The sequence below is a fragment of the Drosophila innubila genome (genome assembly GCF_004354385.1).
Source record: "Drosophila innubila isolate TH190305 chromosome 2L unlocalized genomic scaffold, UK_Dinn_1.0 5_B_2L, whole genome shotgun sequence".
Taxonomy (NCBI): domain Eukaryota; kingdom Metazoa; phylum Arthropoda; class Insecta; order Diptera; family Drosophilidae; genus Drosophila; species Drosophila innubila.
The window spans coordinates 2847588-2874001 of NW_022995373.1; the positions used below are offsets into that span (position 1 = coordinate 2847588).

The following is a 26414-nucleotide window of genomic DNA, read 5'->3' on the forward strand; positions in this document are numbered from 1 at the left end:
ACGACTGTCCGATCAGATCGAGCTATATACCGATCGAAAGGTTTAGTCCTAACTTACAAAATGGCATACTAAAACTTTTTCTAATTCACCTGGGTCATGAGATACGGGGGTGTAAGTGGGAGGGGAAAAATTTGTATGATCGCAGCTTGTGGAGCCGTTGGGGCTTTTTGGTAAAATTATTTATTTTTTAAAAATTTTTATCAAAAATACGCGTCGATTGATACTTCGATGACCCAAATCCGTTAACTGGTTCAAAAGATAAATAAATTTGAAATTTTTAGTGGACTTTTCAAAATGAAATGAAAAGTTAGTTTCTTTGTTTGTCTGTTTGTCTGTTTGTATCAAAGCGCTAAATAAGCTAAGATGTAATGATGGGGATTTATTCCTCTTTGAAAACCTAGAAATGTTTGTTTTACGACTTTTTCAATTTCCCGCTAGTTTAGCGGGAAAACGCTAAATCCCGCTAAAATTGAGACTCCAACAGTTTTCAAACCATGGAAGCTACAGATATGTTCTATATATCATTGGAGAGGTATGTTTGAGGGCTTTTATGCGTACCTTAAAACTTTTTTTCTTAAGTATTCAGGTAACATTTTACAGGTGATATTATGTTTTTAAGCTTACATTTTGGCGATTTTTGACAAAACGGCTCTAACGATTTTTGTTAAATTTTATTATGTTGTAAAACGTACAATTTCGCGTTTTTTGGTATATGAAACATAAATTTTGGTTGAGGGGTTTAGAAGATATTACCTGTTAAGTGAATAAATACATTTTTCTATCGGTCGAAAATCATATTTTAGTACGAAAAACTTTTTGGTTTTATGAGATATCTCAACCAAACTGATACAATATGCATTTAACTTGGTTTTATATATCCTGACCAAAGTTGGTTCAAATCGGACTACTATATCATATAGCTGTCATAGGACCGATCGGGTCAAAATAAGGTTTTAGTATGAAAAACTTGTTTGTTTAGTGAGATATTTTAACCAAATTGATAGCATTTGCATTTAAGTCAGTTTTAATAATCCTGACCGAAGTTAGTCGTTATCGGACCACTATATCATATAGCCAATCGGTCCAATATTAAGTCTTGGTATGAAAAACCTTTTTTGTTTTATGAGATATCGTAACCAAACTAATAGAATATGCATTTATATTAGACTTATATATTCTGACCAAAGTTGGTTCTAATCGAACCACTATATCACATAGCTGTCATAGCACTGATCGGGCGAAATCCAAGTCTTAGTATGAAAAACTTTTTTTTTTCATAGTAAGTACGGGGTCTCCGACAGTAGAGTATGCTCGGCTGAGATATAATGTACATTGGAAAAACGCGAAGTTTTAACTCTTCTTGACGCACTAGCAGGACGATTTTTAAAAAATCCTGTCTTAAATGCCGATAAATTTGTCTTATCTGTGTTGTGTTAAAAGTTCAAAATTGTATCTTGAGCAGTTTGGCCGGTACAATGCTCAGTCAGTTGGACAAATTACTTTTTTTATATAGATATAATTATTAGCGCATAAATTTATTGAACTATTATTATACTATTATGGTGGTTTTACATAGGGGCAAAATGCGGCATCATATTCTGCGGAAATTTCTGACAGCCCGTGCCACTAGTCAAAGTGTTCACATTGACGTCACTTAAAATGTGCTTCACAGCGCTGTGCCAAACCAAAATGACTGCCGTCAATGTGAACACTACTTGTCATTTTCACACAGCGCCACGGCTTCAGAAAGTTCACAAAAATTTAACATTGAACAAGTTCGTGCGCCATAAGCAAGTTTTACAAAAAGAATAAAAACAAACCAGTGGCACGCTTTTTCGTCCAGCAAACAAAATTAACTCTATGCATATTTATCAAATATCAGCTTTACACACAACTTCGCTAGCATCCCTTCTTTCTTGCGGATCAAATTATCATTGTCCATTAAAAAATATTCATCCAATATCACCTTTTGCTTCTTTAGGGAACCAATTTGACGATCACATTATTTTAAAATTATAAAATGTACAATAAATCCATTTCAAAACACAAGAATTGCCAAAATAACATAGTAAGTCGTGCCACAGTGTCCCAAAAGAACCAGCTTGCCCGATATGCTTGGCACGGGAAAAGCGTTAATTTGAGCTGGTTCTACTAAAACAGCTGTCAAACTATTTTCTGTCAAATCCGTGCCAGCCTCTGGCACAAAAAGTATGAAGCACGGAATGACACCGGTGTTCACATTAAGTGACAAATTTTTTGTGCCACTTGAATTTTATGTCACATCATTTGTGTTCACATTGCTCCGTGCCACTGTGGCTGTCAAATGTGATTCTTCGTGCCCCTATGTAAAACCACCTTTATTACTTGTGCAATTATTTACAAAGATTCAAATATTTACATGTATATATTTATCAATGTTCGCAGATGACAGAAATGCATCAATCGTATTGACATTGTGTGTTGTTTCCTGGGTACCGATTGTATTTTCTTAATAGGTAATTTTAATATAGGCTTATTAATTTTCAGTTTGATTTTACTCTATTTGGTTTTTGTTGTAAACGCTATCGTACTAATTACTATTACATTTTATCTGTATACATACCCATAATTTTCATTTTTTGGCCTTACAGAATCTACGCTTAAGGCGATGAAAACGATGCAATACACTATGAGGTGACAATGTGAAATAATCATTTTTCGATCCGAATTTTTTAAATTAATTTAATTATTGTAAATTTTTATTATAAATCGCGTGTCAATTTAATTATATGTGTTCATATTTGAGTACACACGTCGTAACTAACACTAACCGAATATACCGCAAATTTTTGTATGTATATATGTACATTGTACATATTCATTCATTCAAGAGGGTTGAATGTATTTATGCTCTGCGCATAAAACATTCAACCCCATTCGTTTTGGGATTTACAGAGTGCCCAGATTTCGATGTGGAAATCTGTTTTGTGATATTTAGTATATTTTTAAAATCAAATTTCGGGCTTACCCAGGGTAAGTAACCCTGTTGTGGTCGACACTGAGCTATCGATAGGCAGACAGCTGTTACTAGCGGCACCAATCGGAAGGCAATATTATAATTTCACCTTGGCTCAGACAATCAGCATCGACTAGAACTTCGCAAACTGAGAAAAGGGTATGATTAGGGAATTAATGGTAATATTGGAGAAGCAGGAATCGAGAGTTTATCTAGTATCTGTATACTTAACTTTGCTTATTATTGACCGACAATAAAAAATGTACAAACATTTTATTCGTGGAAATGTGTTCTTTTTAAATAAAAAAACAAGTCTAGGGGTTTTCTAACAAAATAGTGTTTAAAAACATCACCAAAGTCAAGAAAATGTAAAAAAAAAAACATAAAAAAAATTGTTTACATACCAAATACTCTGATAAGGGAATTGAAACCTGTTAAGTCAAGTATGGCACATTTGAAACCCTCAGTTTCCTCTTTCCAAATCCGGTAAAAAATTAAAATCTGTGGACATTTGACGAAGCTATGGGCGCATTGATGAGCGCAAGTATTAAAAAAACGGTATTTTAAAATTTCGATGTGAACCAAAAAATTCTAGTATGCAAAAAAAAATGTATTTAAATGTACCCACAACATACGCTATGTTCCATCTCAGAAGTTTTTTTTTCATTTTTTTTGTAACTCAGTGTAACAAAAAGAGAAAAAGAACACAAACTGTCTGGCAACACTGGCTATTTCTTGCTCTGACTTAGTATAGGTACTAAGCAAATAACCTAGTCATCCCATAAAACTGAAAGTGTCTCAGCTAAGAGCATGAGAAGGCGTCCCCTGGAAAATTTTTCGGTGGGCGTGTTGTCTGAGGGAAATTATTTTTGGTTTCGATTCAGTTGGCTGGCAGAGATCGTTGCTGGCACAGCAGGCGAACACAAAACATGCGTGGTATAAAATACCCTTTACCATAAAAAATTATTGTCTTTAATATTTTATAAAGAAAAACACCGTAAATCTAATAAATTTATAAATGTGAATGAGAAAAGTAGTGCGATGTGTTGTTTTAATAATTTTAAATATTTTTTTGTGCTTGAAATTATTTCATTAAAAAATTTATTCGTGCAGTGTATTATAAATAAAGCGATGCTGTCAATTCTCTCAGCACCCCATGATAAAATAAGTATATGGTGGTCTCGTCTTCCAAATTATTCCCTTAGCTTAATGCTTCGGCTGCCTATGAGAACCCAGAACGTATTGCATCGTGAAGCTAAGGGAACAAACGAACGAGCTTCGGCTTACTTATTTCATCATGCAGCAACCCATACATATGCACACACTTATTGTTAGATGCACGCATACATAGAAATCAGCCTGCGCCCCCGACTACATCTGTCTCTCTGGCTACAAAAGGACACGTATGTGCAAAGCGGGCGAGAGATGAATATTTTAATTTTGTATGACTGTTCGACGCGCGCTGCTTGCGCGCTAACAGAGCACTATGGGGATTTTGAGCAGTTTTATGAAATTAATAAATAACTTGTAAACTACGCAAGATATTCTAATATTGTTTTTTTTTTAGAATTATTATTATTTGTTGTTGGAAACGCCACTGATCCATATAAATGCCATTTAGCAAAAAAAAGTGATTCTAAGCTTTATCAGGGACCGTAAGTAAGTGTAATGTTAGCAAATTTTAACTAAATAAATCAATAGGATAGAATTATGGTAGGCATTTCATATTTTTGTCGTATTTAGCGATCTAAGCTAAAAACTTTTATTTCAATAACTTTTAAGTAAAAATCAAAAAAAAAAGTTCAGTTGAATGTCTTTTGAACCAATTGGTGTGCTAAACAAATTTAAAGATATTCTTATGCTATTTGTGCCAACCAGACTTGGTGCTATTTGCTAAAGTCCAGAATAAGAACATTTTTAAATTTTTTTAACACACCAATTGGTTCAAGATACATTCAACTGAACTTTTTTTTTTGGATTTTTATTTAAGCGAGCGATACTGTCGGATCAAAAAATGCCTACTGCTTCAGGTGTTAAGTAACCACAAGTAATATGATAATGGAATACGTTATCAAAGTGCTTTGAATTTCTGTCAGATCCTTTGCGTTGTAAATAATGTTGCTGAGCGTGAAGTAAAATTTATGAAAGATTACAACCGAACTTTAAGCAAAAGTTGTCGATCTATATATATAAATATCCAATCCATAAAAAACCCGAATTCAAAATACATAGTATAATTTATGTTCCCGTGTATATTACTTATAATAATGCGATTATCTAAATAAGAGAAACAAATCTCAGCGTTGAATATATATTACAAATAATTTATATTATTTTTAAGTTTGGGTAAAAAATCTCTTAAGAAATCTCATAACAAGCTCATTTTTTGACTGATTGCTCCTACGAAAGCTATAAGACATAGTAGATCGATTAAGAATATATTTGGTCAAAAATTATAGAACATAATAACACTTGTTACTAGAAAATTTAGCTGAGATACGTTGAGAAACAAAAATGTTTGTCACACAACTCGTTTTTCAACCGATTGTTCCTATGAAAGCTATATGACATAGTAGTTCGATTTTGACCAAGTTTGGTCAGGCTGTAACAGACCGTTCCAAATATACAATCTGTGAGTTTTTGTGAGATATCTTTAGAAACACAAAATTTTTCCTTAAAATAACTATATTTTTTTATACAAATGCTCTGTGGTGACTTTTACCCGTTTTTGTGTCCATCAAATGATCTCCGATCGGACTCAAATTTTGCAAGTGTATTCTATGGGTAAAAACGAATATTTTTCAGCCCGGCGCTCATTGATATCGTCAACTTGAAAAAACTCCATAAAAGCCGCGGCCAGGCTAATTTACATGGGTGTACATACTCACTGAGGAAGCGATACCCTTATTTATCACTGTACTTATTAATACACAAACATATATAAGTATGTTATTAAATATTTTATTTACTACATATATTGCTCTATATTTATTTGCGTTTAATTTTATTCGATTGGCTTACATAATTCGCGCTCAATTAGAACGGGGCTGCCAGCACGTTCGTTTTTGGTATAACTGCGGACGGCAGTTCGCGTTAGTGACGAAAGCAGCACGAAGGGTGCGAATGGCGACTAACAATATATATAGCTGAGTTGAAAAGTTTGGTACGACTGTCCGATCAGATTGAGTTATATACCGATCGAAAGGTTTTGTCCTAACTTACAAAATGGCATACTAAAACAAACCAACCTGGGTCATGAGATACAGGGCTGTAAGTGGGAGGGGAAAAATTTAAATGATTGCAGCTTATGGGGCTGTTGGGGCCTTTTGGTACAATTTTTTCTACTTAAAAATACGCGTCGATTGATACCTTAATCACCCAAATCCAATAACTGGTTCAAAAAATAAATAAATTTAAAAATTTTAGTGGACTTCTCAAAATGAAATGAAAGTCAGTTTGTTTGTCTGTTTGCATCAAAGCGCTCAAGAAGATTAAATGTAATGATGGGGATTTATTCCTTTTCGAAAATTTTGAAAAAACTGCTAGTTTAGCGGGAAAACGCTAAATCCCGGTAAAATTGAAACCTTAACAGTTTCCAAACCATAAAAGCTGCATATATGTTCTATATATTATTGGAAAGGTGTGTTTGAGGGCTTTTGAATTTCATTGACTTCAAATTCGTGATCAGCGACCCCAAAAACCTTCGAGTACCGACTTTCATACAAATCCGATACAGTTTTCAAAAAAGTGTCCACCATATTGGATCCGCCATTTTAAATTTCTAAAAATTGAACTCATATTCGTGATCAGCGACCTCAAGAACCCCCGGGTAACGAGTTTCAACCGAGTATGATAAATTTATCAAAAACGTGCCCGCCATTTTGTAATTCTGTAATTGTAATTCATTCTTACACAGTCTAAGATTTTAAAGCTATCAGTTTTTGAATTAAGAAAATGATTTTTTTTAAGCTTCTTTTACTTTAAAGTTCGCGGAAAACTCGAAATAATTTCTGAACTGCGGTTTTAAGCTTTTGTTGCATAGCTGCATTAATTGAACGTCGTCCAAAGTATGATTCATTAAAATCAATAGAGAAACGGCGATATAATAACATTTTATATAGTGACATATTCTATGTCTACGTTATACAAAATATATTCTATGTCCACGTTATACATAAGTCTAGACACCAAATTCCCCATTCCAATAATGTAAACTTTCACAGGCTGGAACTATAAACAAAGAGTAGCCAAGCCACCCTAAATTTCGCATACCAATAATGTAAACTTTCGCAGGCTGCACTTGTAAACAAAGAGCAGCTAAGCTGGCTTCTCCCCATCGATCAGCATTGATCGAAATAACTTACTGTCAGCAAATTTGCGTTCCCAGCCAACGCTGCGTAATTTCGTTCCCAGCCTTTATAATATTGTAAACATTTAAATGTCGAAATTAGCTTTCGTTATAACGCAAAGCACAATTATCAGTTAGTCTTAAGTTGTTCTTGAATAAATGAACTCGTCGTGTAATATCGCCTTGTCTTTTTATTTTATAATAAATTCAACTTAACCGTTAGTGCGCGGTTTTTATAAGATTCAAACTCACAGTAAATAAAGAAAAATCTAATTGGCGCAGCCGGTAGGATAACAATAAATTGTGGATCCTGATGCAATAGCTAAGTTATTAATTCTTGTGTCCCGTTTACTGTTATCCGCTAAAACAACCAACGCGAAGGCAACCCAAGCGACGGTCAATATCGCGTCAAGTTTTTATTAAACCTTGACAGTGACGTGTACACCAAAATTCGCATATTGTCAAAGCCGCGGATTGTGCAAAAAAAAAAAAAAAAAAAACTTGAAAAACAATTCAAGAAGACGCGATAGAATTCGAAGAGAAAATAATTCCAGAAACTTCTGGTTATCTCAAAAAATTCGAAAGTGCTATCTGTGCAAACCAATCAAACATTTTAAACTATAAGTTAACAAATTAAGTGAATACAATAAAAATATAATCAACAACTAAAAGAAACTGAACCTAAAATAAGAGAAGCTGAAGTGAAACAACAAAAACTAAGAGACAAGAAAAATTAAAAATAAAACCAACTAAATAAAAATAATTAAATAAAAAACAAAAATTTATTATAATAAAACAAACAAACAAAAAAAAAAAAAAAAAAAACAATAATGGAAGGCAACGCAATAACACCCTGACCGATGCCAACATGGCACAAGTGATCAACCAACTTAAAACGTTGAGAAGTTCACTGGAGATAAGAACGCTTTGTACACGTTCATCAACCGGATCGACTACATTTTGGCCCTCTACACCAGCAACGATGCAAGGCAGAGGTCAATTCTTTTGGACTTGTGGAACGCTGCATCAGCAGTGAAGTGATGTTATCCTTGGCGTAAACAACTTGATGACTTGGACGGATCTTCGGAAGCAACTAATACTGAACTACAAGACGCAAACTAAGAAAAACATCCTACTGGAGGAATTCAGAGCACCCGTTTAAAGGCAACGTGCGAACCTTTCTGGAAGAAGCAGAACACCGTAGGCAGACATTAATGAGTAAGCTAGAACTAGAAAATAACATTGACGAAAAACATTGTATGCGCGACTAATCAAAACTAGCATTGACGACCTTATTCAAAATTACCCACAAACATTTGCATTCGAATTATAAATTGCGAAATTCTGATTTAAGATCTCTAATTAATATTTTGCAAGAAAAAATCTTTATAACGAGCCCTGTCTTAATCCAACCCCAAATAAAGTAAAACAAGAAAAATATTTGAAGCCATTGTATCAACCAAACCCAAATATTCAAAGATTCCCACTTTTCTTCAACCAAATCAACCCTATGTCCCATATCGACCCCATCAACATTACATTCAACAACCATATCATCAACCATCACCTCAACCAATGCAACAAATACCTAGTCCAATCAGACCAACATACTTTACACCCAGATCGAACTTCCGACAGAACCAATTCGACAACAATCGTTTCGGACAAGTAACTCCACAACAAAACTCTTTCAATAACTCTGGCGTAGCCAATCAACCGACTAAACGAGTTAGACCTGCAGAAAGTGGACAGAGTAAGATGAGTATTGACCAAGAAGCTAGAAATCAGGAAGAGCTAAACTATCATGATTACATGCAACAAGACTACTATAATCAATGCGCTGCTCATCCTGAATATTATCCACAATATTATCAAGCAGAAAGTTACCCACAAAGCCCAGACTTTACATACACACAATCAGCCGAGACAGAACAACCAAATGAAATAGAAATCGAGCAAGCCGAAAATTTTCAGCTGCCAGCCTTGGAAACCAACAGTACATAGTAATCACTTATAAAGGCAAAAATCTGAAATGTTTAATAGATACAGGATCTACTGTAAATATGATGACATCAAATGTTTTCAATTTACAAGTTCATGACACCGACTGTTTCATTCAAACCAGCAACGGACCTTTAACTATCACAAAGAAAGTTAACGTCCTTTCCAATAACCTATTCAAGGGCAATAATGAATTTCTTCTACACCAATTCTCCTCAGACTATGATCTATTAATTGGTAGAAAAATGCTTTCAGAAGCACAAGCCATTATAGATTATAAAACCCAAACTGTTACTTTATACAATAAAAAGTATAAACTAACCAACGATATTCCAATCACAAATCAGAACCACTTCTTAGCCCAACCAAATCCCGAAACTAATCATCATTTTAAAAATCCAATTAGAGAAATTTCCGATAACCAAGAATCTGCAAACTCAAGCCTTTACCGATTAGATCATTTAAATAAAGAAGAAAAAATCAATTTAATCAGCTTGTTGAAACAATATCAACACATACAATATAAAGAAGGCGACCAACTTAGTTTCAGTAATCAAGAAAAACGCATTATAAATACTACCCACAATTCAGCCTTACATACAAAACCTTACTGTTATCCACAAGCATATGAACAGGAAGTTGAACACCAAATTCAAGACATGCTTAATCAAGGTATCATACGGCCTAGCAATTCTCCTTATTGTAGTCCTATATGGATCGTACCGAAAAAGCAAGATGCTTCAGGTAAACAAAAATTCAGAATCGTAATTGACTACAGGAAATTAAATGAAGTAACCATAAGCGATAGGCACCCAATACCAAATATGGACGAGATTTTAGGAAAACTAGGTAGATGCAATTATTTCACTACAATCGACCTTGCAAAAGGATTCCACCAACTTGAAATGCATCCAGATTCCATTCAAAAAACAGCTTTCTCTACTAAACATGGCCACTATGAATATCTTCGTATGCCATTTGGATTAAAAAATGCACCCGCAACCTTTCAACGTTGCATGAACAATGTTTTACGACCGTTACTAAATAAACATTGTCTGGTATATCTTGATGATATAATTGTATTCTCAACATCCTTAGAAGAACATTTGCAATCACTCCAATTAGTTTTCGAGAAGCTTTCTGAAGCAAATCTTAAATTACAACTTGATAAATGTGAGTTTCTAAAACAAGAAACTTCATTCTTAGGACATGTCATAACTAAGGATGGAATAAAACCCAATCCTGATAAAATCAAAGCAATTCAGAAATATCCAATTCCCACAAAAACCAAAGAAATAAAAGGTTTTCTTGGATTAACCGGTTACTACAGAAAGTTCATTCCAAATTTTGCAGACATAGCCAAACCAATGACAACAGTACTTAGAAAAGACTCAAAAATTGACATTAAAAATCATGAATACATTAGAGCTTTTGAAAAATTAAAACAACTAATTTCTAATGACCCAATTCTAAAAATTCCAGACTTCAAAAGTAAATTCGTTTTAACCACTGACGCAAGCAATGTAGCTCTTGGAGCAGTACTCTCTCAAGACGGACATCCCATTAGTTTTATTATCAGAACTCTCAATGACCACGAAACTAACTACAGTGCCATAGAAAAAGAGCTTTTAGCCATTGTATGGGCAACAAAAACTTTTAGACATTACCTACTAGGACGATATTTCGAAATCAATAGTGACCATCAATTATTATGTTGGCTGTACAAAATGAAAGAACCAAATTCAAAATTAACCCGATGGAGAGTTAAATTATCTGAATATGACTTTGACATAAAATATATAAAAGGAAAAGAAAACCACATAGCTGACGCTCTATCACGAGTAAAAATAGAACAGACTTATTTCGGAGAAGAAACACAACATAGCGCTGACGAAGACAATAGTAATTTAATATTCACTACAGAGAAACCAATAAACACATTTAAAAGACAAATTATATTTTCTAAAGGCATTCCAAACATAAAAAAAGAAAACTACTTCAAAAAATTAATAATTCACATTACATACGATAACATGACTAAAGATAAAGCCGAAAAATATTTAATAGACCATTTTTGCACAAAAACCAGTGCAATGTTTATAGACAGTGATGCAGATTTTGAAATGATTCAAAACGTACACAAGGAAATTATTAACACTAGCCATACTAAAATTCTTCGAAGTCTCATTCAATTAAAAAACATTAACTCCTATGCCGAATTCAAAGAACTTATTTTGAAAACCCATGAAAAACTCCTACACCCCGGAATTCAAAAAACAAATAACCTTTTTTTATTTCCCTAACAGCCAAATATTAACACAAAACATAATAAGCGAATGTCATATTTGCAACTTAGCAAAATCAGAACATAGAAACACAAAAATGCCGATGAATATTACACCCAAGCCCGAACACTGTCGTGACAAATTTGTAATTGACATTTATTCTTCTGAAGGCAAGCATTACCTTAGCTGCATGGACATTTATTCAAAATTCGCTACTCTTGAAAATATTAAAACAAAAGACTGGATAGAATGCAAAAATGCATTAATGTGTATATTTAATCAGTTAGGAAAACCAATATTATTAAAAGCTGACCGAGACGGCGCATTTTCCAGCTTAGCACTAAAAAAATGGCTTGAAAGTGAAGGAGTAGAAATACAATTAAATACAACAAAAACAGGAATAGCAGACATCGAAAGACTACATTAAACAATAAATGAAAAAATCAGAATAATTAACACTTTAAATGACGAAGATAATAAACTCAGCAAAATAGAAAAAATTCTTTACATTTACAATCACAAAACAAAACATGACACAACTGGACAAACTCCTGCACACATTTTCTTATATGCCGGACATCCAAATTTAGATACCCAAGAAAAAAAAGAAAAAGTAATAAATAAAATTAACAGTGACCGACAAGAATACGAAGTTGATACAAGATATCGAAAAGGACCATTACAAAAAGAAAAATTAGAAAACCCTTTTAAAGCTAATAAAAACGTTGAACAAACAGACCCAGACCATTATCAAATTACTAACAGAAATAGAATTACACGCTACTATAAAACACAATTTAAAAAAATAAAGAAAATTAACCAAATTCAAATTCCACAGGTTTCTACTTCATAATCATACTATCGTTCACCCTCTTTAACATATGTCACACCCAACAAATCCAGATAAATAACTTGGACACGGATCACGGATGCTTGCTATTTTCAGACAAATCTTTAGAATTACCAACAAGGTTCGAACATCACTCATTGCGAATTAACGTAACTGAAATAATAATAGCAAACGAATATTTCCGTAGATCTATTCCTTTATTTAAAAATTCAACACAAATTAATCACTTATACAACAAATTACAGCAAGAATTAAATGGTATAATCTTTCATCATGAAAATCGTAATAAACGCGGACTGTTCAATGTAGTAGGCTCATTATACAAATTCCTTTTTGGTACACTTGACGATAACGACAGAGTAGAATTCGAAAAAAACATTAAAAATCTATCTTTAAATATTGTTCAAATTAATGAAATAAATGATATAGTAAACATAATCAACAATGATATGAAAAGAATACAAGAACATCAAAATAAGAAAAATATACAAGATACTTTTACTTACCAATTATCACAATTTATAGAATACATAGAAGACATTGAAATGGGTATGCAATTGTCAAGACTAGGTCTTTTCAATCCAAAACTACTTACCTATGACAAACTTGACAGCGTCAATAACCGAAACATACTACTAATTAAAACATCCACTTGGATTAACTACCAAGATAATATCATACTAATTATATCCCATATTCCAGTTGACTTTCAGTCCACTAACACTATCAAAATTATTCCATATCCTGATCATAATGGCTATCAACTTGATTACATTAGTACTACTTCCTATTTTGAAAAAAATAATAAAATTTATAATCGAGATAATAAACCAGTAATTGACGAATGCATAACAAAAATTTTACTACACACAACACCAATTTGTAACTTTGAACGCATAAATAACAAAGACATGATAAAATACATTGAACCAAATACCATTGTAACTTGGAACATAACTAATACAACTGTAAAACAAAATTGCCAGAAAAATAATGTTGATCTTAATATTCAGGGCAACAAAATTATAAGTATAAATTAATGCAAAATGCAAATAAATGACATAATTTTAAGCGAATATTTAACCAGAAGTTGATCTTACACCATTGTATCCCCCCTTAGAAATAATTAAAGTTAAACCTATCAAGCATGATGACATTGTAAAAATTGTATCACAAAATAATGTCTTTACATATGCAATCATAATAATCATAACCATCATATTCATAATTATATTCTTATATCTAAAATATGTATCTTGTAATCCCATAATGGTAATCCATTAAAAATTTAAGAAACAAATTCACGAACCCAAGAACCAAACAACGCCATCGGTTCAACCAGAAGAAGAAGAACAAAGAGACACAATTATCGAGATGACACAAATAACATTGCCAAAACTTTACCCTTCAGTGTCACCTTGACTCGCAGGCTCGCCTCTTAAGGAGAGGGAAGTGACATATTCTATGTCTACGTTATACATAATATATTCTATGTCCACGTTATACATAAGTCTAGACACCAAATTCCCCATTCCAATAATGTAAACTTTCACAGGCTGGAACTATAAACAAAGAGTAGCCAAGCCACCCTAAATTTCGCATACCGATAATGTAAACTTTCGCAGGCTGCACTTGTAAACAAAGAGCAGCTAAGCCGGGCTTCTCCCCCATCGATCAGCATTGATCGAAATAACCCACTGTCAGCAAATTTGCGTTCCCAGCCAACGCTGAGTAATTTCGTTCCCAGCCTTTATAATATTGTAAACATTTAAATGCCCGAAATTAGCTTTCGTTATAACGCAAAGCACAATTATCAGTTAGTCTTAAATTGTTCTTGAATAAATGAACTCGTCGTGTAATATCGCCTTGTCTTTTTATTTTATAATAAATTCAACTTAACCGTTAGAACTGTGCGCGGTTTTTATAAGATTCAAACTCACAGTAAATAAAGAAAAATCTAATTATATATATGCATGTTTTTCTTGATTTTTATGACTTTCTTGTGAAGCGGTATGGAAGACAAATTCCGAAGGAAATATCATCTGAGCTCCAATAAACCCGATTACCTCCGCCTGTGTTTCGGTGAATATTTTTTTGATAGAGTCAGTTAACGTTTCCTTGCTCTATAACTATTAATTCATTCTTTCCTTCTTTTGCGTTGCTGTTGGAGGCATAGCGAAAATCAGATTCCTTGAAATGTATTGGACAAATTCTATTTCTTTCGTCTAGTTCAACTCACGCTGCATATGTCCATATTTTTCTCTTATTTCCATATTTAAGAACGCGAATTACAGCATTTGAAATTGAGCCACAGATTTTGCATTTATTAGGCATTTTTCAAGAAATACTATTCGCTTACTAAAATAATTTGAAAATTTTTTTTGTTAATTTTGACAACCCACTTCCACAACGAATCATAGTGAATAAAAATGGCTCCGAAAATGAAGCCTATGGTGAGTGAGTAATCCACCTTCACAATTGCATCATGATTCGATCCACCATCTCCCCTTTGTTGTTCATATCCCATACGCTTCCATCCGTTTCCAGACGATATTTATCGAAAGCAACACTAGCAATCTGCCTTGCGCTATGAATATGTAAAAGCCATGTCACCTAAAATAAATTGCAACAAACAGAACAATTAATATTAATAATAAAAAAGGTAGAATTAATTAATTAATGTATTAAAGCGCTCAAGAAAGGAACTGCTAGCAGAGTCACAAGGTTAGAAAATCTGCAGATTAACAGAGAGAGCGGCTAATAAGGAATGTATGAAATACACAAATAGCCGGCAAATAGATACCGGGTTGCCATAGCTATGTCCCCATATCGGATTTGACACACGCGAACGAAATAGTTCAATATTTTACAGTCACCCGAACTAAAAGCAAACAGTGCTGGAGACCGACAACTTCTTGATCTGGCAACTCTGTGTAATCCGTTCTGTGGACGCACCAGATAAACCGATGCTAAATTTTTATCTAACTAATTTCGCCACTGTTTTTTTTTTCGCCTACCCTCAGCTCGCTTCGCTGGCGGTGAGGTGCGCCTACAGTCGAGCAGGTACTTTTTTATAAAAGTTGATTTTTGACCAATTGTTCCATTGGCAATTATATGATATATGGAACCAAATTAAACCAAACTTGGTCAGAATGTAAAAAACCAACTTAAATGCATATTCTAACAGTTTGAATAGCATATTTCAAAAAAACAAAAAACTTTTTCATACTAAAAGTTGATTTTTGACCGATCGCTCCTATGACAGCTATATGACATAGTGGATAGATTTGAACGAACTTGGGGCAGGATGGACAAAACCAAGTTTAATGCATATTCTATCAGTTTGATTAAGATATCTCCAAGACTTAATTTTCGATTGAGCGTCTCTATTGCAGCTGTTTGATATAGTTAACCGATTTAAGCCAAAGTTTGTCAGGATATATAATACCAGCCGAGATGCATATTCTATCAGTTTGGTTTTAATATCTTTACAAACAAAAAACTATTTCGTACTAAAACTTCATTTTCGATTCAATCGATTCGGCTGCTGATCCTGATCAAGAATATATATACTTTGGGGGGTCTGCACCGCCCCCTTCTGCCTGTTACATACATTCTGCCAAACACATTATACCCTTTTTTGCCCATTTACAATGGGCTCAAGGTATAAAAATACAGGAGTCTATAAAATTTAAAGAAGACTCAATAAAGAATATATATTCCTGGTCAGCATCAATAGCAGAGTCGATTTAGCCATGTTCGTCTGTCCTGGCGTCCTAGATCTCAGAGTCTATAAGAACCAGAGACACCAAACTTGGCATATTGGTTCCTCTATAATGCAGGCGATTCCGTATTTGTTTTGGATCGGACCACTATGCCATATAGCCGCCGAAAAACCGATTGGTCAAAAATCAAGTTTTTGTATGAAAAAAATCCGCGCTAGTGACGAAAGCAGCACGAAGGGTGCGAAATATATACAGCTAATTTAAAAAAATTGCTGTCCGATCAGATCGAGTTATATACCGATCGAAAGGTTTAGTTCTAACTAACAAAATGGCGTTCTTCAACTTTTGATAACCCACCTGGTTCTCGAGATAAGGCGGTGTAAGTAGGAGGGAAAAATTTTTAATGATTGCAGCTAATGGAGCCGTTGGGGCCATTTGGTTAAATTTTTTATTTTTTAAAAATTATTATCAAAAATACTCGTCGATTGATTTCTCGATCACCAAAATCCGACAACTAGATCAAAAGAAAATCAAATTTGAAATTTTTAGTGTACTTCTTAAAATGAAATGAAAAGTCAGTTTGTTTGTTTGCATCAAAGCGCTAAAGAAGCTGAGATGTAATGATGGGGATTTATTTCTTTTCTAAAATCTAAAAATGTTTCTTCTACGACTTTTGAAAAAAAAATTGAAACCTCAACAGTTTCCAGACCATAGAAGCTACAGGTATGTTCAATATATCGCTTCTATCGCTGTTAGTAGTGCCTTTCAACTTTTTTTCTAAATTACTCAGGTAAAATTTTTTAGGTAAAATAACGATTTTCCGCTTACATTTTGGCGATTTATGAAAAATTGACATCTAATATCTCTATCAAATTTCAATAACACATAATTTAATAAGTCCCAGGCCTGACATATAATTGGTGCCAATAGTAAAAAAAAACATTTTTTTTTTTCCGAAAAATTCATCATTTATAAAATCTGAGTCAAAATTTGGGCTCAATTGGATTATTAAATTTAAAAAAAGTTCCTTTTTAAAATTTTTGAGCAATAAAAAATCAGATTTTCTTACATTGAAAACATTTTTTTTTTTGGAAAATATTCTTTCCAACCCAAAAAATAGCATGACAAATGTTATTCAGAGTCTGCTCTGTTAAAACAACAGTTTTTGGTGGAATGATGAGTGTAAACGTGGTCGTAAAAACACAAATTATGAAGAACTCTCTAATTGTCCAAATTCGGCAGCTGTCCAGGAAAATTTAAAAAATCTCTAAAATATTTTATTTTTGGATCGTAAAATGAAGTTGAGGGAGGTAGTAAGGAATAAAAGGTTTCAGATAAAAGAATTTTCAAAATCTAGCATGAACATTTGCTTATGAAAAAGCTGTTCTCAAAATGGGTGCCGCGTTTGCCTGAAATAGGTCTAAACCAGTGGTGTCCAAACTCACACAATGAAAGATTTGCGCTTGTGTGCGAAGCAGCGAAACCCGAAGGCAACGTGACGTTTTACTGCTTTACACTGAAAAAATAAAGTGCGTGCGATACAAACATAAAACAAATTAAATCGATGCGCAGCATATATGTATTGTATCGTCGATATCGTTGGTAGTGCCTTTTAATTACGTCAAGGGTAAATCGACATGCAACGTAATGGCACAATAAACATTGAGCATTACCATCCATATTCTCAATGAAAAATAATTTATTTTCCCAATTGAGATCAAACATTTTTTTCGGTGTAGTAAAAAATCGTGCGCTCTATGATCTGTCCTCATTGAATTTAGCACAGCGACTGACTGCGCGTTTGACTTTTGAGCTTCAGCCGAACACATGAGTCGTGAGAGAAAATGCAGCCGAACACGCGCATCGTGCGAGAGCAAGTTGCCGAGCGTTCTATTTATAGAATACACATATTCTCTCTCTCTATACATGTGTCGGCTGCGACGCCGGCAGAGTTTGGTTTGCCAACCACGCGTGGCTGCCTTTTCAAGTTTTGGACATCACTGGTCTAAACGACCTAAAAAAGGTACACTTCCATAGTAAAGAGATTTTCCCAAAATGGCATCGCATTAACAGAGAAGCGATGGAATTACAGTATAATCTTAGAAAAATATAACATTGATGAATAAAATTGAATTTTGCATAAAAGTTGCTGTTTTATTAGTTAGGCCCGGGACTTATTGAGTGATGTGTTATGTTATAGCCAATAAAATTCTGGAAATTTTAATATATCACACATATCTGAAAAAATTTGCTGTCTCTAGATATTCACAAATCCTACAAAAAAAACCTCTACACGAAGTAAAAGTCTTGTGACGAAAGCAATTTCTAGCCCCAAAATTTCTGATATCCAATTTTGTGACGAACAAAACTCAGTTTAATCTAAAAATTTTAAATAAAAATATAAATTAATAAAAAAAAACCAAAAATTGGCATTGTGCACTGTGAGCAAGAAGGGTGAGCTTCTTTGTACATAAAAATTACTTTTTGCGCAGTGCCGAATGCCAATTTTCACTTTTTATACCCTGAGCACATTGAAAATGGGCAAAAAAGGGTATAATGTGTTTGTCAGAATGTATGTAACAGGCAGAAGGAGGGGTGACAGACCCCATAAGGTATATATATTCTTGATCAGGATCAACAGCCGAGTCGATCTAGCCCTGTCCGTCTGTCTGTCCGTCTGTTAGAACGCGTCGATCTCAGATACTATAAGTGCTAGAGATTTTGGAATTTGGAATGCAGGTTTGTAAATACCATACGCAGGTCAAGTTTGCTTCCAATTTTGGCTGCCACGCCCCCTTCGCCCAAAAATTGCACAAAACGATTTACAAACGCAATTAATGACAAAGCACTCCCTAACTGAACAATCAGTTGAGAAGTATGCGTATTAAACGACCCTGAAAATTTTAAAGCGATTGACTCATAAATAGAGAAGTTATTTCGGAATAACATTTAATTCAATAATTACATTTGCATGGCAAATCGAACGTGCGAGCGAGACAGCATGTATACGTTTGTATGCAAGGCGCGCACAATGCCAGTACATAATAGTACTTTTTTGGGTACCGAGCAGGAATCGATCGATAAGCAAAAGTATTATCGATATCATGTAATGAAATTGTTGATGTACAATTTGTGCATATAGAAATATACAATTTGATTAAAATATAATTCTGTTAATACATAAATATGTATTTTTGCATGGCAAAATTCCTTATGATGTCACAATTTTCAATATAGTCAGGCAGAAGCTGATAGCTATGCATGAAATTACATGAGAGAAAAAGCGATCATTATGCTGTGTTGCCTATTATGGATCACCGGATTCTCCTCAGTTTAAAAATTCTTTTTTCTTGGATCGGAACACTATATCATATATATCACTATCACTATATATATATATCATATATATCACTATATCATAGAAACAATCGATCGAAAATCAAGTTTTGGTATAAAAAACTTTTTGGTTTTATGAGATATCTCAACCAAACTGATAGAATATGCATATAATAAAAAACTAAGTCCCAAGAAAAGTAAATATTTGCAAGTGACGTTTTAAATTTATTTCATCAGGGGAAAACTCTGAGAGGGGATGGCACCGCATGGAGTTTTATTTATTTTGCTGCTCAAGATGCGAAAGACCATACTTCGAATAATATAAATGTATAAAGCTTACCGATGACTAGTTCAAAGTTTAGAGTGGGGAGGGGCTACAAATCTTCTCCTTCCGCGGCAGCACTAGCCACTGTGCCTTTCCTTATGTCACTCCGAATAGATGCGGGCGCCGTAGGTAGCGTCGCGCGTTGCGTCGCTGTTGTTCGTGGCGTCGTTGCCGAAGATGCAGTTGTTGTTGCTGTTGGCGGCGAAATGCCCTCAGAGGCGGTGCGGTGGTTGTTGTTGCTGTTGCCGGTGGAGCGCAAGGGGCAAAACGCACACACACTGCCCTTTTCACTTCCACTATATCATATAGCTGTCATAGGACCTATCAGAGGAAAACCAAGTCTTTGTATGCAAAACTTTTTTTTTCAAAGTAAGTACGGGGTCTCCGACAGTAGATGCTCGGATGTAGCAACGCGAGCAAAGCGAGCAGGGGGCGGAGCCCGCTAGTTTTTTTTATAACTAAACAAAAATTTTTTTATATATAAAATACATTCAAAAGCTAAAATTATATATTTTACTATTTACTATTTGCCTATTTAAATACTGATGTTCGGCATATGTCGGCTTCATAAGTTTCACGTGTGTTCCGTCGATGCACCCAATTACCCCTGTTATTTCAAATTTTTCAAAAAAATGAGTCTTCGATTTAGTAATTCTTTCCGCACTCTGATCTAATTTTATAAATCGGGTATAAAGCTTCCTTTCGAGCAGCGGAAGCAAGGTCCACAAGATATGGCATACTGTCTGTCGAGAAACTGCTAAATTTTTGTGCTTACCAATAAAATAGAGTCGTAGCACAAATGCCAGCCGCAGGATTGGCAAAATCGACGATAATGGCATTTCTTCTTTTATTAAATTAGAAATGATCATAAATGTGTTCTTGTCGAAACGGTAGTTATATCGAAATCTGTTCAAAATAAAAATAGCTATAATTTTTCTTTGTTGGCAATCAACATAAAAAACGCTGTCAGCAGTCGCCAGTGGATCCGATGCACTTCGAAGAAACCTGCGCTCCAACTGTTCCCTCCGCAAGAAATCAATGGCCAGCAATCTTGCAAGAGGCATCTTTTGAATTTTATTTTTTCACTTAAGCACTTTACAAATGTAAACAAACTAATTTGCTATTCACAAGCAATTGAATAGGAGACTAAGCAGCTGACATGATCGCAGGATTTTCACACAACTTACAAATTTTGGCGGTCAAAATAATTGAATTTTATTGTGTTTTATTTTCAAGCGATAAGTCACAGAAATATTGTTATTTTCCCACTTATTAAATATAGTACGAAGACAAAAATAACAATACATTTTAGTACATTTTTTTTGTTGAACGGTAGCAACTCTTTGTTGACGTTCTCGTTTTGCGCGATTAGAGAGATTTGCAAATCAGCTCAAGCAAAAATCTCTAGAGATTTCTATGGCACCCCTGAATATATATGTATTTTGAAGATTTCTCCATTTTTTTTAATAAAAGTAAAAAAAATTTATATAATTATTGTCCACAGATGGTTTCAGTTGTATTCTGTATTGTAGCTTTATTATTCTTGTTGAATAACTCTAAAAATATTTGTTTTATTTTCAAATGAATTGCGGGTATTTTTGTCATATGGTGTAAGAAGATTGTAAATTTCATTGTTCTTACAGGCAGCCTAGCGAAAAACAGCTGTTTCACTAACAGTGTTGGAAACCGACAATCCCTTAGATCTGGCAACTCTGAATTTTTTTCTGAATTTTCTTCAATTTAATTTCGAAACCGTTTTTTTTTTTTTATGGAGTTGACACCTCGCGAACAACATTTTTTCTCGAGAGTCCTCCGCTTAAGAATTCAAGACCGAGTACATGAGTGAAACGAAAAAAAGGGTCTTGCTCAGAGAAAGACAGAAATTACTCAGTTTTTTTTTCTGACAGCTCTGTGAGGGGATTGCTATGATAATTTGTGTCGACACTTATTTGGGAGCTCTGCATATATTAACATAACATTTATATAACATGTCTTACATAAATTCTACTATGTTAATATAACATTTACATAAAAATGATACAACATGTATAATAGCCCGGCCGCGGCTTGTATGGAGTTTTTTCAAGTTGGCGATATCAATGAGTGCCGGGCTGAAAATATTAATTTGTACGGAGATCATATGATGGACCCAAAAACAGGTCAAAGGTCAGCACAGGGCATTTGTATGAATAAATATAGTTATTGTATGGAAAACAATTTGTGTCGAAAAATATCTTAACCAAACTCACAAATTGTTTATATTGGACGACCTGTTACACCCTGATCAAAATTGGTCAAAATCGGATTACGATATCATATAGATGCCATGGGAACAATCAGGTTCAAATTAACCTTTAGTATGAAAAACTATATTGTTTCCTTAGATATCTCAACCAAACTCACAGATGGTGTATTTGGACTGCCTTTTACACCCTGATCAAATTTGTTCAAAATCGGAGAACTATAGTATATAGCTGCCATAAAGACGATCAGTCAAAAATCATTATATTAGTATACCAAATATTTGTATAAAATAGCCGGAAAGGCTATAGTCGAGATTCCGTCCATAGGATACCCGTTACTTATTTTAATATATATAAAAGTACTTTAAAGAAACATTAATTCGGTTTGAAAAAATTAATTCGCCTTTATTGCCGATCTACTCGTCTGATCTTGTTGCGATTTATTGGGATAATAATATATATTAATAAAAGATTACGTTAATTACAGACGAACGGACGGCTTTTCGCGATTCGCGGTGGCGGAAGGGGGCGTGTCAAAAATTTAAGACAAACATGACCTTCTTCAACGCCTTTGGAGTCTGTGTGTGAAATTTTGGTATATCTGCCTCTTAAAGTCTCTGAGATCAAGGCGCTCACACAGACGGACGGACGGACAGAAGGACAGACACACATTGCTATATCGACTCGGCTGTTGATGCTGATCAAAAATATATATTCTTTATACAGTCGGAGATGACTCCTTTTCCCTGTTACATACATTCTAACAAACACAATATACCCTTTTACTTATTTTTTAAGTTATGGGTAAGTTAAGTTATGGGTACAAAAAGTTTTTTGTTTTTTGATATATCCTATCTAAACTGATAGAATATGCATTTAAGTTGGTGGCAACCGTAATAACGGTGGTTTCTATAACAACAACTAGAGATACGGCAATCAAGGAAATTCCAACAGACAGGGAAACAATGTCAGGGTAACTTAAAATACAGTTGCAAACTCCAAACAACCTTAAGGTACCCACAATTAAATAATCCTAGAGTTGATTCAATAAACTTTAATTTTAACATTTTTGTTTTATTTAATAAAGTAGAATGAGAGAAGAACTGATACCACAAAAAATCTACACGAGGTAAAGTCTAGTGACGAAAGTAGCTCAAAATTTTGATATCAATTTTGTGACGAACAAAATTCAGTTTAATCTAAAATTATAAATTAATAAAAAAGCGAAAATAGGCATTGTGCACTGTGAAAAAGGGTGAGCTTCTTTGTACATAAAAATTACGTTTTGCGCAGTGCCGAATGCCTATTTTCGCTTTTTTTTTATTAATTTATATTTTTATTTATAATTTTTAGATTAAACTGAATTTTGTTCGTCACAAAATGATATCAGAAATTTTTAGAAATTGTTTCGTCACTAGACTTTACCTCGTGTAGAGGTTTTTTGTGGATATCAGAAATTTTGCAATTGCTTTTGCTTTTGACATTGTAACTTTATCATTAATGCAGGCAAATAGTAAAATATATAAATTTAGTTGTTCAACGTATTTCATATTTAAAAAAAAATTGTTCTTTAATTATAAAGAAAACTAGGGGCTCCCCCTGCTCGCTTTGCTCGCGTTGCTACAGCCGAGCATACTCTACTGTCGGAGACCACGTACTTACTATGAAAAATAAAGTTGTTCATACTTAGACTTGGATTTCGCCCGATCGGTGCTATGACAGCTATATGATATAGTGGTTCGATTAGAACCAACTTTGGTCAGAATATATAAGTCTAATTTTAATGCAAATTCTATTAATTTGGTTACGATATCTCGTAAAACAAAAAATTTTTCATACCAAGACTTAATATTGGACCGATTGGCTATATGATATAGTGGTCCGATAAGAACTAACTTCGGTCAGGATTTTAAAACTGACTTAAATGCAAATGCTATCAATTTGGTTAAAATATTTCACTAAACAAACAAGTTTTTCATACTAAAACCTTATTTTGACCCGATCGGTCCTATGACAGCTATATGATATAGTAGTCCGATTTGAACCAACTTTGGTCAGGATATATAAAACCAATTTAAATGCATATTGTATCGGTTTAGTTGAGATATCTCATAAAACCAAAAAGTTTTTCGTACTAAAACATGATTTTCGACCGATAGAAAAATATATTTATTCACTTAACAGGTAATATCTTCCAAACCCCTCAACCAAAATTTATGTTTCATATACCAAAAAACGCGAAATTGTACGTTTTACAACATAATAAAATTTAACAGAAATCGTTAGAGCCGTTTTGTCAAAAATCGCCAAAATGTAAGCTTAAAAACATTATATCACCTGTAAAATGTTACCTGAATACTTTAGAAAAAAAGTTTCAAGGTACGCATAAAAGCCCTCAAACATACCTTTCCAATGATTTATAGAACATATCTGTAGCTTCTATGGTTTGGAAACTGTTGAGCTTCAATTTTAGCGGATTTAGCGTTTTCCCGCTAAACTAGCGGGAAATTGAAAAAGTCGTAAAACAAACATTTCTAGATTTTCAAAGAGGAATAAATCCCCATAATTACATCTTAGCTTTTCTAGCGCTTTGATACAAACAGACAAACAGACAAACAAAGAAACTAACTTTTCATTTCCTTTTGAAAAGTCCACTAAAAATTTCAAATTAATTTATCTTTTGAACCAGTTAACGGATTTGGGTCATCAAGGTATCAATCGACGCGTATTTTTGAAGAATTTAAAAAAAATAAATAATTTTACCAAAAGCCCCAACGGCTCCAAGCTGCGATCATACAAATTTTTCCCTCCCACTTACACCCCGTATCTCATTACCCAGGTGAATTAGAAAAGTTTTAGTATGCCATTTTGTAAGTTAGGACTAAACCTTTCGATCGGTATGTAACTTGATCTGATCGGACAGTCGGCGCAAATTTTCCAACTTAGCTGTATATATTGTTAGTCGCCTTTCGCACCCTTCGTGCTGCTTTCGTCACTAACGCGAACTGCCGTCCGCAGTGATTTTTAGTAGATACAGATGCAGACATATCAATACGAAAAGAAGATTTTGATTTCTTTCATGACGTCCAATATGATAGACATTCATGAACATGTTGACAAAAGAACAACGCTTGCGAATTGTGCAAATTTGTTTCGAAAATAATGGTCGACATAATCGTCCATCAGAGCAATTAATTCGGTTGGCCATGGATCGTTTTCGCACTACGTTTACTCGATGTGATAATACGCATCCGCAGAGACGTCGAACAGTGCGCGCCGAAGAAACAATTGCCGCTGTAGAGCAAAGTGTTGAAGAGGACCCGAATGAATCGATTCGCCACCGTGCACAGCAATTGGAACTTTCTCCATCAACGACCTTACAAGATCCAGCTTGTTCCAGAATTAAAGCCGCGAGACCATACAATGCGTTTTTTGTGTATGTGCCGAAAATGAGATTGATCTCGATGATGATTTTCATCGGAATATTTTGTTCATTTTTGGTTTAATGGCTACGTCAACAAGCAAGATTTCCGCATTTGGAGTGATAATCCCCATGAGACCCTTGAGACACCATTACATCCACAAAAACCGACTGTTTGGTGTGCTCTATTGTCTGGTGGAGTTATTGGGCCAAAATTCTTCCGAAATGATGCTGGAGAGTCGGTTACCGTTAATGGAAATCGGTATAGAGCCATGATAACCAACTATTTTGATCCCGAAATGGATGGCATGAATGTGGATGAGATACATGCCACACAGCGCGCGTCACAATCGATTTATTGAAGGAAACATTCGATGAGCGCGTAACTTCGCGGAATGGACCTGTCAATTGGCCACCAAGATCGTGTGATTTGACACCATTGGACAATTTTCTTTGGGGATATGTGAAGTCGCTCGTCTACGCCAACAAACCACAAGCGTTAGGGGACTTGAAAGCTAACATTCGTAGCGTTATTGCCGACATACGGCCCCAAATGCTCGATAAAGTTCTTGCAAATTGGACCTCTAGATTTGGCTATATTTGAGCCAGCCGCGTCGGCCACATGCCGGAAATCATATTTATAGATGTATGAATTCAACCTGGTATTTACGTTGCAAACACAGTTGCAGTGCCAAAAAAAAAAAACAACCGATAAAGATCAGTTAATTAATATGACATTCTAAAATTTGAACCACTTTCGAACTACGATGCAGTTAAAACTACTCCAAATAATAGAGACAAAAAGTGTCATAGCTCAATTAAGTAAAAATTTTCCAATACAATTCAAAACCCAGTTAATAGGATTACGCACCAAATATGTATTCG

General features: G+C 34.3%; 1 protein-coding gene across 3 annotated transcripts in view; it reads right to left on the minus strand.

Moving 5' to 3' along the window:
• LOC117782563 (tyrosine-protein kinase transmembrane receptor Ror) overlaps positions 1-26414 on the minus strand; it is a 76674-nt gene that overhangs the window by 41592 nt on the left and 8668 nt on the right. Inside the window, exons 4-5 of one of the 3 annotated variants that reach the window (XR_004617293.1) lie at positions 19881-20186; positions 14776-15092 (exon numbers count right to left, since the gene is read on the minus strand). The exons of 1 other annotated variant lie outside the window; for it this stretch is intronic. The gene's annotated coding sequence lies outside the window, so the exon portion shown is untranslated. Of the gene's footprint in view, positions 1-14775; positions 15093-19880; positions 20187-26414 lie in introns of those variants that run through there. One more of the 3 variants, XR_004617292.1, reaches the window with a different exon arrangement.